The sequence below is a fragment of the Akebia trifoliata genome, chromosome 2, assembly GCF_017979445.1.
Source record: "Akebia trifoliata isolate Shusen 1 chromosome 2, ASM1797944v1, whole genome shotgun sequence".
Lineage (NCBI taxonomy): Eukaryota > Viridiplantae > Streptophyta > Magnoliopsida > Ranunculales > Lardizabalaceae > Akebia > Akebia trifoliata.
The window spans coordinates 26,420,518-26,432,527 of NC_141376.1; positions in this window are offsets into that span (position 1 = coordinate 26,420,518).

Genomic DNA, 12,010 nt, shown 5'->3' on the forward strand with positions numbered 1-12,010 from the left:
ATATGAAATCTGGATGTTTCCAGATCAATGTGGCATAGTCTACCTCAGTTGGATCACCCAAGAATTGCTTCGGGTTGTTTTGCACGTGAGATTATATGTAAGAGTGATGGCACTTATTTTTGGATCCTTCGAAAACACCTCAAGTTTATAAATAGATCATTTTTCCTATTAGGAAAGAGTTTTGGGGGTCTTGTCCTTTCTCTTCTTCTCCTTCAATGCCCTTGACATTTTCTCTATAATTTTTATTTTTAGTTAGGTTTTATTTCAGCAACTTTTATAATTTCTCAAGGAGATAGTGTATCTTGGTTATCATGAATATAAATGTTGTTTCTTTTACTTCTTCTTGTATTCTTTCCATGACCATAGGCTAGACTCCCTCTATTGGTAAGAGGAGGAAACCTATGAGCAAGTTTTAATTCTATTTTATTTCTTTATCTTTCCATGTTATTTATAATATTTATAAGATTCACTTCAACATTTTATCCAACTCTAATGGATCAAAGTTTTAGATAAATCTCTACACCTCATATGCTTAACTTATAAGTTTTATGCTGAGATGAGATCAAGATAGAATATACTTGAACTAGATATTTGGTGGTAAGGACTTCACACATTATTGAGTGAAGGAGTCCTAACTATAATATTTTCTCAAAAAACTTTATGCCATATATTCCAATCCAATGAGCTCACATCAAGCCCTTGAGGCTAAGTGCAAAGAAGGATAAACTCAAATTCAATTTTATTAGCTAATCCTAGGTTACTCTAATCACTAATGACTTTATTTTTTATTTGCTTAGTATAATTTTCTCTTATGTTGCTCTATTTTTCATCAACATTCATTTACTTTATAATTTGTTTTATAAAAATACAAAAACAAGTTTTAAATTACAACTTAGGTAAATTTCATTCTTGCTAAGTTGGTAACATCCCCCTTTTCTCTTGGGTTTGATCCCTTACTTGTCTACAAGCTAAGAAGAATATAACATAATTTCTGATGAGATGACTACGACGACATCATAATTTTGGTGTCGTTGATGGGGAAAGGTGTAATTGTTTAAAGTTGGTTGAAGTTGTTTTTGTTATTTTCTTTGTTTTCATTTCTATTTCTGTTTTCTATTGATCCAAAAAATTTTCAAAAAATTATGCTCATTGCAACCAAGAAGAAATTCCAAGATCAATGGATAAAATTCAAACACAGATTTTGAGGTTTCAATGTGATGTATTGAACTTTGACTGCCCACATTGATCCTAAAGAATTAATTTTTTAATTTTTGACACATCTCTTTAATTATCTTCTGGATTATGGTAGTAGGTTTAGTTTTTGTTTTTTCTTTTCTATTTTGCACATTTTCTAACACTCTATTTTTTTGTAGATTGGAGAAATCTTTAGACAAAAAGATTAAGTGTAGCCTATTAAATCCAAGTTTCATTCCATCTTGCTGAGATTTTTTTTATTTTTATTTTTTTAGTTAGGTTTCCTTTTTATTTTAAATCCATTTGTATTAAGAACATTGTAAAACTTTCATTAATTCATTAATTATCCAAGAAGACTTGGATTGTAATAGACTAGGGAAGGATGACGGTTGGACGATATTGTCAAGGCTCCTTAGGTTTGAATATCAAAATCGGAGTTGGTGGCCTAAGTTAACTAACCTCCGTCTAGTACGGGAAGTAAATTTGAAACACCCATGCCTCTTATTGCTAATGGGTTACTCCTTGACTATCACTTTGCGTACACTTCGAATTATTTACTAGATTTAGTAAAGAGTACTCTTCTTCTAAGAATGATACCATAAGATAAGGATTAGACGTCATCACCAATTTCTTGCTCTAATTAGAATAATCAATTTACTTGTCATCCAATCAAATTAATTAAAATCAATTAGACTTGACTATAGAGCCCAAAAGCTTAATAGGAGAAATTTGTTTCAAGTTGTGTCAATTATACTTCTTGATCATATTTGTCATCTAGTGAGATCTTGCCCTTTTAAGGAGATAAACTCAATTTATTTGAGAAATGAATGTGATTTAAGAATGCCTTTGCTTATGTACTATGCACCACCTCTGATCTGGAGATCTAAATGATCTGAATTTTATTTCATAAAACTAGGTTGGAAGGATAGTTGTGCAATTTCTAACTAATTAGGAGATGTCTAGAGTTAGATAACCTATATAGGTCCAGTCTTTTCTTTCGTGATTATTTGAATTACTCTGTAAATTGCATGCTTGGTAAACGATTCAGGAATAACACATTAGAACTATTTGATCTTGAGATCGAGCGTACCATCAATAGAATTCGTAAGAAACCCTCATTAAACATGATGGGTGATCGAGAGTGAATTCTTAATGAGTTATTCACTCTTACTTCTGTTATCCCCAACTACGTGTATTGTGTTACCACTAAACAATGCACCTCAATTTGAAATTAGGGCAACCACCATAAGTATACTCCCTAAGTTTTAGAATGTGAACAACTTTACACCTACTTCAATCGATTCTTGACCATATGCCACATCTTTAGAAACAAAAATTTAAATAAGAAGAATGTTAAGCTCATGTTATTTTCATTATCCTTGGAAGATCACGCAACTGCGTGATTGAACTCCATAGCTCCCAATTTCATAAATTCATGAGATGTTCTATATAAGAAATTCATGGTCAAATTTTATTTTATGGCCAAAATCGAGATAATGAATAATGCAATTAGGAATTTTATAAGACGCCTGGATAAAGGAGTTTTCAAACTTGAAAAATATTCAATGACTTGTTAGTCAAATGCCCACACCATGGCATCAACAAAGCATAGTTGGTGCAATACTTCTATAAAAGATTAACGAAGACTCAATGTACCTTAGTTGAGTTTATGCGTAAAGATCAATTCATGAATCAAACTCCCAACCAGGCGTAGGATTTTCTAGTTGAAGTAGTCGAGAGTGCTCAAAATTGGAGTACTAATATAGAGAGTTTGATAAATAATATCTCGTAAGGAAATTAGGAATGTATGAGATGAAAGTAAATCCTGATCTCAAAAATGTTATGTCCAATCTAGTGAGTAATATGTACAATCTTACTAAAAGCGCCATCGATCCACGGGGTGCGCGGATCCGCTTTTGACCTTTAAGGTTTGGGAGTCGCCACCTAGTTATTACGGTCTAGGAACCGGATACTGACTCTAAACAGATAAAGAAACTAATCTACTGAAGAGAAAACGGGTCCGGGGATCACGTTACGGGGTTGGAAGGTGTTAGGCACCAACACCGCCCGGCTAATGCCGGTCTCTACTTATCCCAAATAAGACTACATTGCTAACAAATAACCTAGATAAAAAATAATAATAATAAAAGAAAGTTTACCTTTGATACGCAAAGATCTTGTTCCCTCAGATCCGACAAAAATTGCTCCTTGTACCGCACTCCTTGCTTCGTTCTGTCTCCGGATCTGATTTCTGATCTCCGAGGCAAGGTATCTCTTTTTTTTGGATCTGGATTCTTCAAATTTGTTATGGATTTTGAGGTGTTTTTGAAGGGCTTTTAGGTGTTTTTTAGGCTAAAATCGAAGTATGGGTGTTAGGTAAGGAGTTGGGGCTTCAAAACTAGGGTTTATGGGAGGCTAGAGGGACTTTTTGACCTACTTCTCTTGGGGTTTATGATTTTATACGAAAATAGGGTGTGAGGACCTCTATTTATAGATTTTTTTAAGGGTTGATTTAGATAGAATTAGTGTTTGATTATAATTCTTTTAATTAGAATTGTGTTTTAGTTAGAATTATTTTAGGTAGAATTGTATTTTAATTAGAATTGTCTTAGGTAGAGTTATATTTTAGTTAGAACTCTATTTAATAGAGTTATTATTTAATTGGAACTCTATTATCATTTTGACTTTTGGTCTTATTTGATTGACTTTTAATATTTTGACTTTAGTCTTAAATGATTGACTTTTAATATCTTGACTTCAGTCTTTCTTAATTGACTTTAATTTTGACTTTAGTCTCACTTGATTGACTTTAATACCTTAACCTTAGTATTGCTTGATTGACTTTAATTTTTTTGGAGAACCCCTCTCTATTATATCTTTAATTCTTTGGACCCCCAAATGGAGGGGTCCTTAAATAAATATCTCACGAACCCTCAACAATTTTACTTGAAAGCCCGATTGATCGATTTTTTTAATTCAAAATTTTAAATTAATTTTATCAATGTTTCACTTTAATTATTTAATGTTTTATTTATAAATTTTAAATTTTTTAATTATGAAAATTGTGAAATTATCATTTTGCCCCCGAAGAGGACTTTTCACGTTTTAAGTCGATTTTTAATGTTCTAGAATGTTTTAGAATCGATTTTTCGTAAGGAATTCAATGAAAGTATTAGTTTGTGTCATTTATGAAATTATTTGTGTGAAATGGTCATGAACTTTATGAGGGGCATTTTCGTAATTTTATCAAATTCTGTTAAAATTGGTGAAATGATTTATTTGATTTCGATTTGTTATTTTATGTGTTTAAATGAGTTTTCCTAATCGTAACGTAGACTCTAGTGTTGTTTTGATGTTAGGGGTATTTTGATAATTTGGTCAATTTTTAGTGATTTTTATCGTGAAGCTTCTTTTTGGGTCTGCAAGATGATGATTTCTATATTTCTGGAGTTGTATTTTCCTAGCATAGCGTGGTTTCTAAGGTTTTGTCAGTTTGAGATATCTTATCTGGATTTCTGAAATATTTTTGGTAACAAAATAAAGCAATGGAAATAACATCCATCATTGGGAATCATTGCGATCGGGTTGACGAGTTGATTAATCAGGCGGATGCAAAAATGGGGTGTCTACACTTACAAAAAAAAACTAGATTCTTTCAGCATCTCAGTATTTACTCCTTACTATAATTCTCACTCAATTTCAGTCGAACAAAGTTCTTTATGTGTCTTGTATGACGACAATGACCATTTGGTTGAATGTTGTCTCAACTTGCCATATATTAAGGATGAACAGGCCAATGATGTTAATGGTTACAGTGTTTTTAAGAAGCTCACTTAGAATTCTTACAATTAAACGTATCATCCAGATAATAGGTTTTATCCAAATTTTTCATACAAGTAAAATAAACCTATTCAATCCAATGGTCCGTCAGGTTACAATAGAAGTTATCTTAAACATGCCGGTCCTTCTAGGAACCAAGCCATTGTTTCACAAGTTATATATCAATCTCAACAATCTATTGAATATAGAGCCATAATTTATATTCCATGCCCAATTACAATTCACTTGGTCGACAACAATATCTTTTAGAATCTATGATAGTAGAGTTGATGAAGTAGCAATAGTAACTCATCCAAACTCAACATTAGACCAATCAAAATCAAATTAAGATTAATCAGGTCACTACTCAGTCCATAGCTAAGATGGAAGTTCAGTTGGATTAGTTAGTTCTTTCCCAAAGAAGAAAAATGTCAATTCCCTAGTCAAACTATTCATAACCCTAAAGGTCAACCTACAGTTCCCAACAAATTGAAAAGTCAATACGAGGTAGGAAGTCATTCTGGAGATCCACAAAACTTCGCCCAAACTATCCACATGTTAAGGTTAGGAAAGAAGGTGGATAACAAAGTTTAACCTATTGACAAGGAAGATGATGTCCTAGAGAAGGACAAAGTTCAAGTAGAAGAAATCGTAAAATCTCCTAAGGAGTAGGAAAAAGATTTAGAAAAACTTCTCATCTTTTCATCAATTTCAAAAACACTATTTTCCTATGAAAACGCCATCGATCCACGGGGTACGCGGATTCACTTTTGACCCTTGAGGTTTGGGAGTCGCCACCTTGTTATTATAGTATAGGAACCTAATACTGATTCTAAACGGATAAAAAAACTAATCTACTACAGAAAAACTAAATCTGGGGATCACATTACAGGGTTGGACGGTGTTAGGCACCAACCCCACCCAGCCATTGTCGGTCTCTACTTATCCCAAATAAGACTACATTGCTAATGACAAAACCTAGATAAAAAAATAACAGAAATTTTACCTTCAATACGCAAAGGTTCTACTCCCTCAGATCTGATGAAACTGCTCCTTGTACCGTACTCCTTGCTTCGTTCTGTCTCTAGATCTGATTTCTGATCTCCGAGGTAAGGTATCTCTTTCTTGGATTTGGATTTTTCGAATTGGTTATGGATTTTGGGGTGTTTTTGAAGGGCTTCTAGGTGTTTTTCAAGCTAAAATTGAAGTATGGGTGTTAGGTAAGGACTTGGGGCTTCAAAATTAAGGTTTTGGAAAGGTTGTGGAGGCTTCTTGACCTATTTTTTCTAGGATTTTTCCTTTGATACGAAAATAGGATGTGGAGGCTCCTATTTATAAAGTTTTTTAGAAGAATTAGGATTTGATTAAGGTTTCTTTTAGGATTTTGATTTTAGTCTTATGAGATTGACTTAGTCTTTAGGGTTTCACTTTAGGATTTTGACTTTAGTCTTATGAGATTGATTTGATTAGTTTAGATTAGGGTTTTGATTTAGGATTTTGACTTTAGTCTTATCAGATTGACTTGATTAGTTTAGATTAAGGTTTTGACTTTAGTCTTATGAGATTGACTTTAATGCTTTGACTTTAGTCTTTCTTGATTGACTTTTAATATCTTGACTTTAGTCTTACTTGATTGACTTTAAGATTGACTTTAGTCTTACTTGATTAACTTTAATTTTTGGAGAACCCCCTTTTATTATATCTTTAATTCTTTGGGCACCAGATGGAGGGGTCCTTGAATAAATATCCTAGCAACCATCAACAATTTTGCCTGAAAGCCTGATTGATGGATTTTTTGGTTAAAATTTTTAAATTAATTTTATTAATGTTTCACTGTACATTATTTAATGGTTTATTTATTAATTTCAAAAATTTTAATTATTAAAATTATAAAATTATCGTTTTGCCCTCGGAGAGGATTTTTTACGTTTTAAGTCATTTTTCAATGTTCCAAGATATTTTGGAATTAATTTTTCATAAGGAATTCAATGGGGAATGTTGGATTTTGTCATTTATGAAGTTTTTTGTATGAAATGGTCGTGAACTTTATGAGGGGCATTTTCATAATTTTATCGAATTCTGTGAAAATTGACGAAATGATTTATTTGATTTCGATTTGTTGTTTTATATGTTTGAATGAGTTTTCCTAAGCGTAATGTAGGCTCTAGGGTTGTTTTGATGTTAGGGGTATTTTGGTAATTTGATCATTTTTAGTGATTTTTATCGTGAAGCTTCTTTTTAGTCTGCAAGATGATGATCACTATATTTCTGGGGTCATATTTTCCTAGCGTAACGTGGTTTCTAAGGCTTTGTCAGTTCGAGATACCTCATCTAGATTTCTGAAACATATCTGGTAACAAAATAAAGCATTGGAATAAACATCCATCATTGGGAACCATTGCGATCGGGTTAACGAGTTGATTAATCAGGCGAGTGCAAAAATGGGGTGTCTACACCCTATCATCTTAGAGATAACAAAAAAAGTAAGCAATTCGAGGGTGTCCTTAAAGTTTTTCAAAATGTGTACATTAATATTCCATTCTTAGATGTCATTAAGCAAATACATTCTTATGTAAAATTCCTGAAAGATTTAACTACAACTAAGAGAAAAATATCATTTCCTTGGAAAACCATCATGGCAGCCTAAGTTTCGTCTCTCATCCAACAAGCAGTTGCACTGAAATTTAGAGATCCTAGATGTCTGACAATTTTTATTTACATTGGAAATCAAGTGGTTGAAAAATGTCTCTTAGACGTAGGCGTAAGTGTGAATCTTTTATCTTACTCAGTTTATAAACAACTAGGTTTTGGACTTTTAAAATCTACTGATATCACGTTGAGCTTAGCCAATAAGTCCATGAAAATTCCCAAATGTATAATTGAAGATGTGATAGTAAAATTTAATTATTTTTATTTCCCAGTTGACTCTATTATCTTAGATATAAAACCAGTTATCAATTCACATAGTCATGTTCCTATAATCTTAGGACGTCCATTTTTAGTAACTTCTGACGTAGTCATTCATTGTAGAAATTGGATTATTGCATTGACATTCGGGGATATAAAAGTCAAATTGAACGTCTTCCACAATTTCTAAGGAATTATTATAGATGATGATGTGGAGGAAGTGAACATGTTAAGTACGCTAGTCAATCAAACGTGTCAAGATTTACGATATTCTGATCCATTGGAAAAATGTTTGACCCATTTTGGTTAAGATTTTGACATAGAAGAGTCCATAAGTAAAATCAATGCTTTGTTTTAATCTGTTCCTTATTTAGACTCTACACGTTAGCACGAAAAACTAAAAAATATGCATGTTCGTACTTCCACTTTTGTTCCTTCCTAAGTCGAATCTCTCAAATTAAAACTCAAGGTATTTCTATAGACTTTGAGATATGTATTTCTTGACAAAAATCAAATTTTTTCTATGATAATTTTCTCTCACCTCAATGTAGTCCAAGAGAAAAGGTTGTTAAAATTTTTTAGGGAATATCAAGAAGTTATTGATTTGACCATAGCTGACATTAAGAAAATTAGTCCATTTGTGGTAATGCACCACATTCGTCTAGAGGATTTCGCTAAGCCTTCATTAAAACTTCAAAGACGGTTAAATCCTATCATGAAAGATGTAACTGAAGTAAAGTAATGAAACTATTAGATGTAGATATCATCTATCCTATTTTCGATAATCGTTGGGTGAGTCACATTCAGGTTGTTCCTAAGAAGTATGGTATCACTGTGGTAATGAACCAAGATAATGAATTAATTCCCACACGAGTCCAAATCGGATAGAGAATGTATATCGATTATAAGAATCTCAACTCAATTACTCACAAAGATAACTTTTCGCTATCTTTTATTAACCAAATATTAAAGCGTCTAGCAAGATATTCTCACTATTACTTCTTGAATGATTATTCAGGGTACAACCAAAATACCCATTGCTTCCACTGATCAAAAGGAAACAACTTTTACGTGTTCCTTCAGAACTTTCGTATATCATTGCATGCATTTGCAATGTGCAATGCACTAATTACATTTCAGCGATGTATGATGAGTATACTTTCAAATATGATAGAAAGATATCTCGAAGTGTTCATGGATGACTTTTCAGTATTCAGATCAAGTTTTGATGAATGTTACAATCACTTGACTTGGGTCATCGAGCACTATAAAGAAGTCAAGCTAATACTCAATTGGGAAAAATGTCATTTTATGGTAACATCCGGAATTGTGCTAGGGCATGTTATTTCTACGAGAGAGATTGAAGTAGATAAAACGAAGGTAGGTTTAATTGAAAAGTTACCACCTCGTAGAACTGTCAAAGAAATTAGGTCATTCTTAAGCCATATAAGTTTCTACTATAGATTTATTAAAGATTTTAAGAAGATCTCGAAGTCTTTATGTGAACTCTTAGGCAAGGATATTACTTTCAACTTCTCAGAGTCATATTTTTTTTGCATTTAACAAATTTATGTCTGAGTTAACCTTAGCATTCATCATTCAACCTCTAAATTGGAATGTTTCATTTGAGGTTATGCACGACAATTCAGATTATATGATAGGTGTTATTTTGGGTTAGTGAATTGATAAACATCTTCACGTTATCCAGTACACCAATAAAATCCTTGGTGATGCTCAGCTTGACTACTCTACAACAGAAAAGGAGATGCTAGTAGTGGTCTATGCCATTGATAAATTATCCCCCTATCTAATAGGATAGAAAATTGTGGTACATAGATCATGCTACTTTAAAGTATCTCCTACCTAAGAAGGATGCTAAAACAAGGTTAATCTGTTGGATTCTACTCTTGCAAGAGTTTCATCTCAAGATCCAAGATAAAAAACGTGTAAAAAATATCATAACTGATCACCTATCAAATAATGTTATTCAGTCTTTTGAGGAATCTTTACCCATTTTTGAATTATTTCTTGATGAGCAACTTATGCAAATCTCCAATTTGAACATTCTGTAATATGCTGGCATTGTCAACTACCTAGTTATAGGTCCATTATCAGTCTCAATGACTAGGAAAGAGAAATTTTGTCTACCTTACAAAGTCAAATGGTATTTCTAGACAAACCATAGTTGTTCAAGTACTATTCCGATCAGATTATTAGACGTTGTATTCCAACCTATGAACAAATCAATATCTTAGAGTTTTGTCATAATCATACCTGTAAAGGGCACTTCAATGGTAAGAAAATCATTGCAAAAATCTTGCAGGAAGGCAAATCAAGCAATTAATCAAAATATAAGATCTGGATGTTTCTATATCAATGTGACACAGTCAAATATGAATGTGAAGCAGTTTACCTCAGTTGGATCGCCCTATAATTGCTCCAGGTTGTTTTACACGTGAGATTATATGTAAGAGTGATAGCGACTATTTTTAGATTCTTCAAGAACACCTTAAGTCTATAAATAGATCATTTTTCTAATTAGAAGAGAGTCTTTGGACTCTTATCCCTTCTTTTCTTCTCCTCCAATGCCCTTGGCATTTTCACTATAATTTTCATTTTTTTGTTAGATTTTATTTCACTAACTTCTATAATTTTTCAAGGAGATATTGTATCTTGGTTACCATGAATACAAGTGTTATTTCTTTTACTTATTCTTGTATCATTGTCATAAACATAGGTTAGACTTCCTCCATTAGTGAGAAGAGGAAGTCTAGGAGCAAACTTTAATTCTATGTTATTTATTTATCCTTCCATGTTCTTTATAATGTTTATAGGATTTACTTCAAGATTTTATCTAACTCTAATGGATCAAAGTTTTAGATGAATCTCTACATCTCATATGCTTAAATGTTTTATGCTTAGATAAGATCAAGATAGAACATACTTGAACTAGATATTTGGTGGTAGGGACTTCACATATTAGTGAGTGAATGAGTTATAACTATAATATTTTTTCAAAAAGCTTCATGTCATATCTTCCAACCCAAGGAACTCACACCAAGTCCTTGAAGTTGAGTGCAAAGAAGAATAAACTCAAATACAATTTCATTGGCTAATCCTAGGTTACTCTACTCACTAATGACTTTATCTTTTGTTTACTGAGTATAATTTTCTCTTATATTGCTTTATTTTCCATCAATATTCATTTACTCTCCATTTTATTTCACAAAAATACAAAAAATTAGTTTTAAATTGTAACTTAGGTTAACTTCATTCTTGCTAACTTGGTAACATCCCCCATTTCTCTTGGGTTCGATCCCTTATTTGGCCACAATCTAAGGAGAGTATAATATAATTTCTAATTAGATGACAATGACAACATTATGGATCAACTAATGCAATTAATCAGATTGTAGGTCGATAACATGTAATAATGTAATTTCTTTGTGGCAAAGATAAGAGTTTAACACATCTTCTCGAAGGGTGAATAGTTCACCTCCACACCAATGAGGATTTGACTCAAGTAACAAAGTGCGCTTTCTTTACTTTCATTATTTTCTTGAGCCAATACTACCCCTAGTGACATTTATTATGCATTGATATAAAGAATTAAGAGCTTCTCGAGAATTGGTGTTGAAAAGATCAGTGACTTGAAAAGATACTTTTTGATACTTTTCAAAATGTTCTCACAAGTTTCATCCCATTTAAATGATGTATTTTTCTTCATCGATCCACTAAATAAATGACAACGTCTAACTAAGTTTGAAATGAATCTACAGATGTAAGTAATCAGAATTACAAACTTTTAAACTCATAAATGTTCTTTGGTGTTGACATCTTTTGGATGGACTCAATCTTACTTCAATCGATTTCAATGTCACAATGTCAAACTACAAATCCTAATAATTTACTTGAGATAACTCCAAAAGCACATTTTAGTGGGTTCATTTTGAGCTGGTATTTTTGAAGTCTATTAAAGGTGTCACATAAATATTGTAAGTGATTTTTTTTAACTTTACTACGAGGTCATTGACGTAACATTCAATCTTATCATGTAATATATCATCAAAGATTATCTGCATAGCTCGTT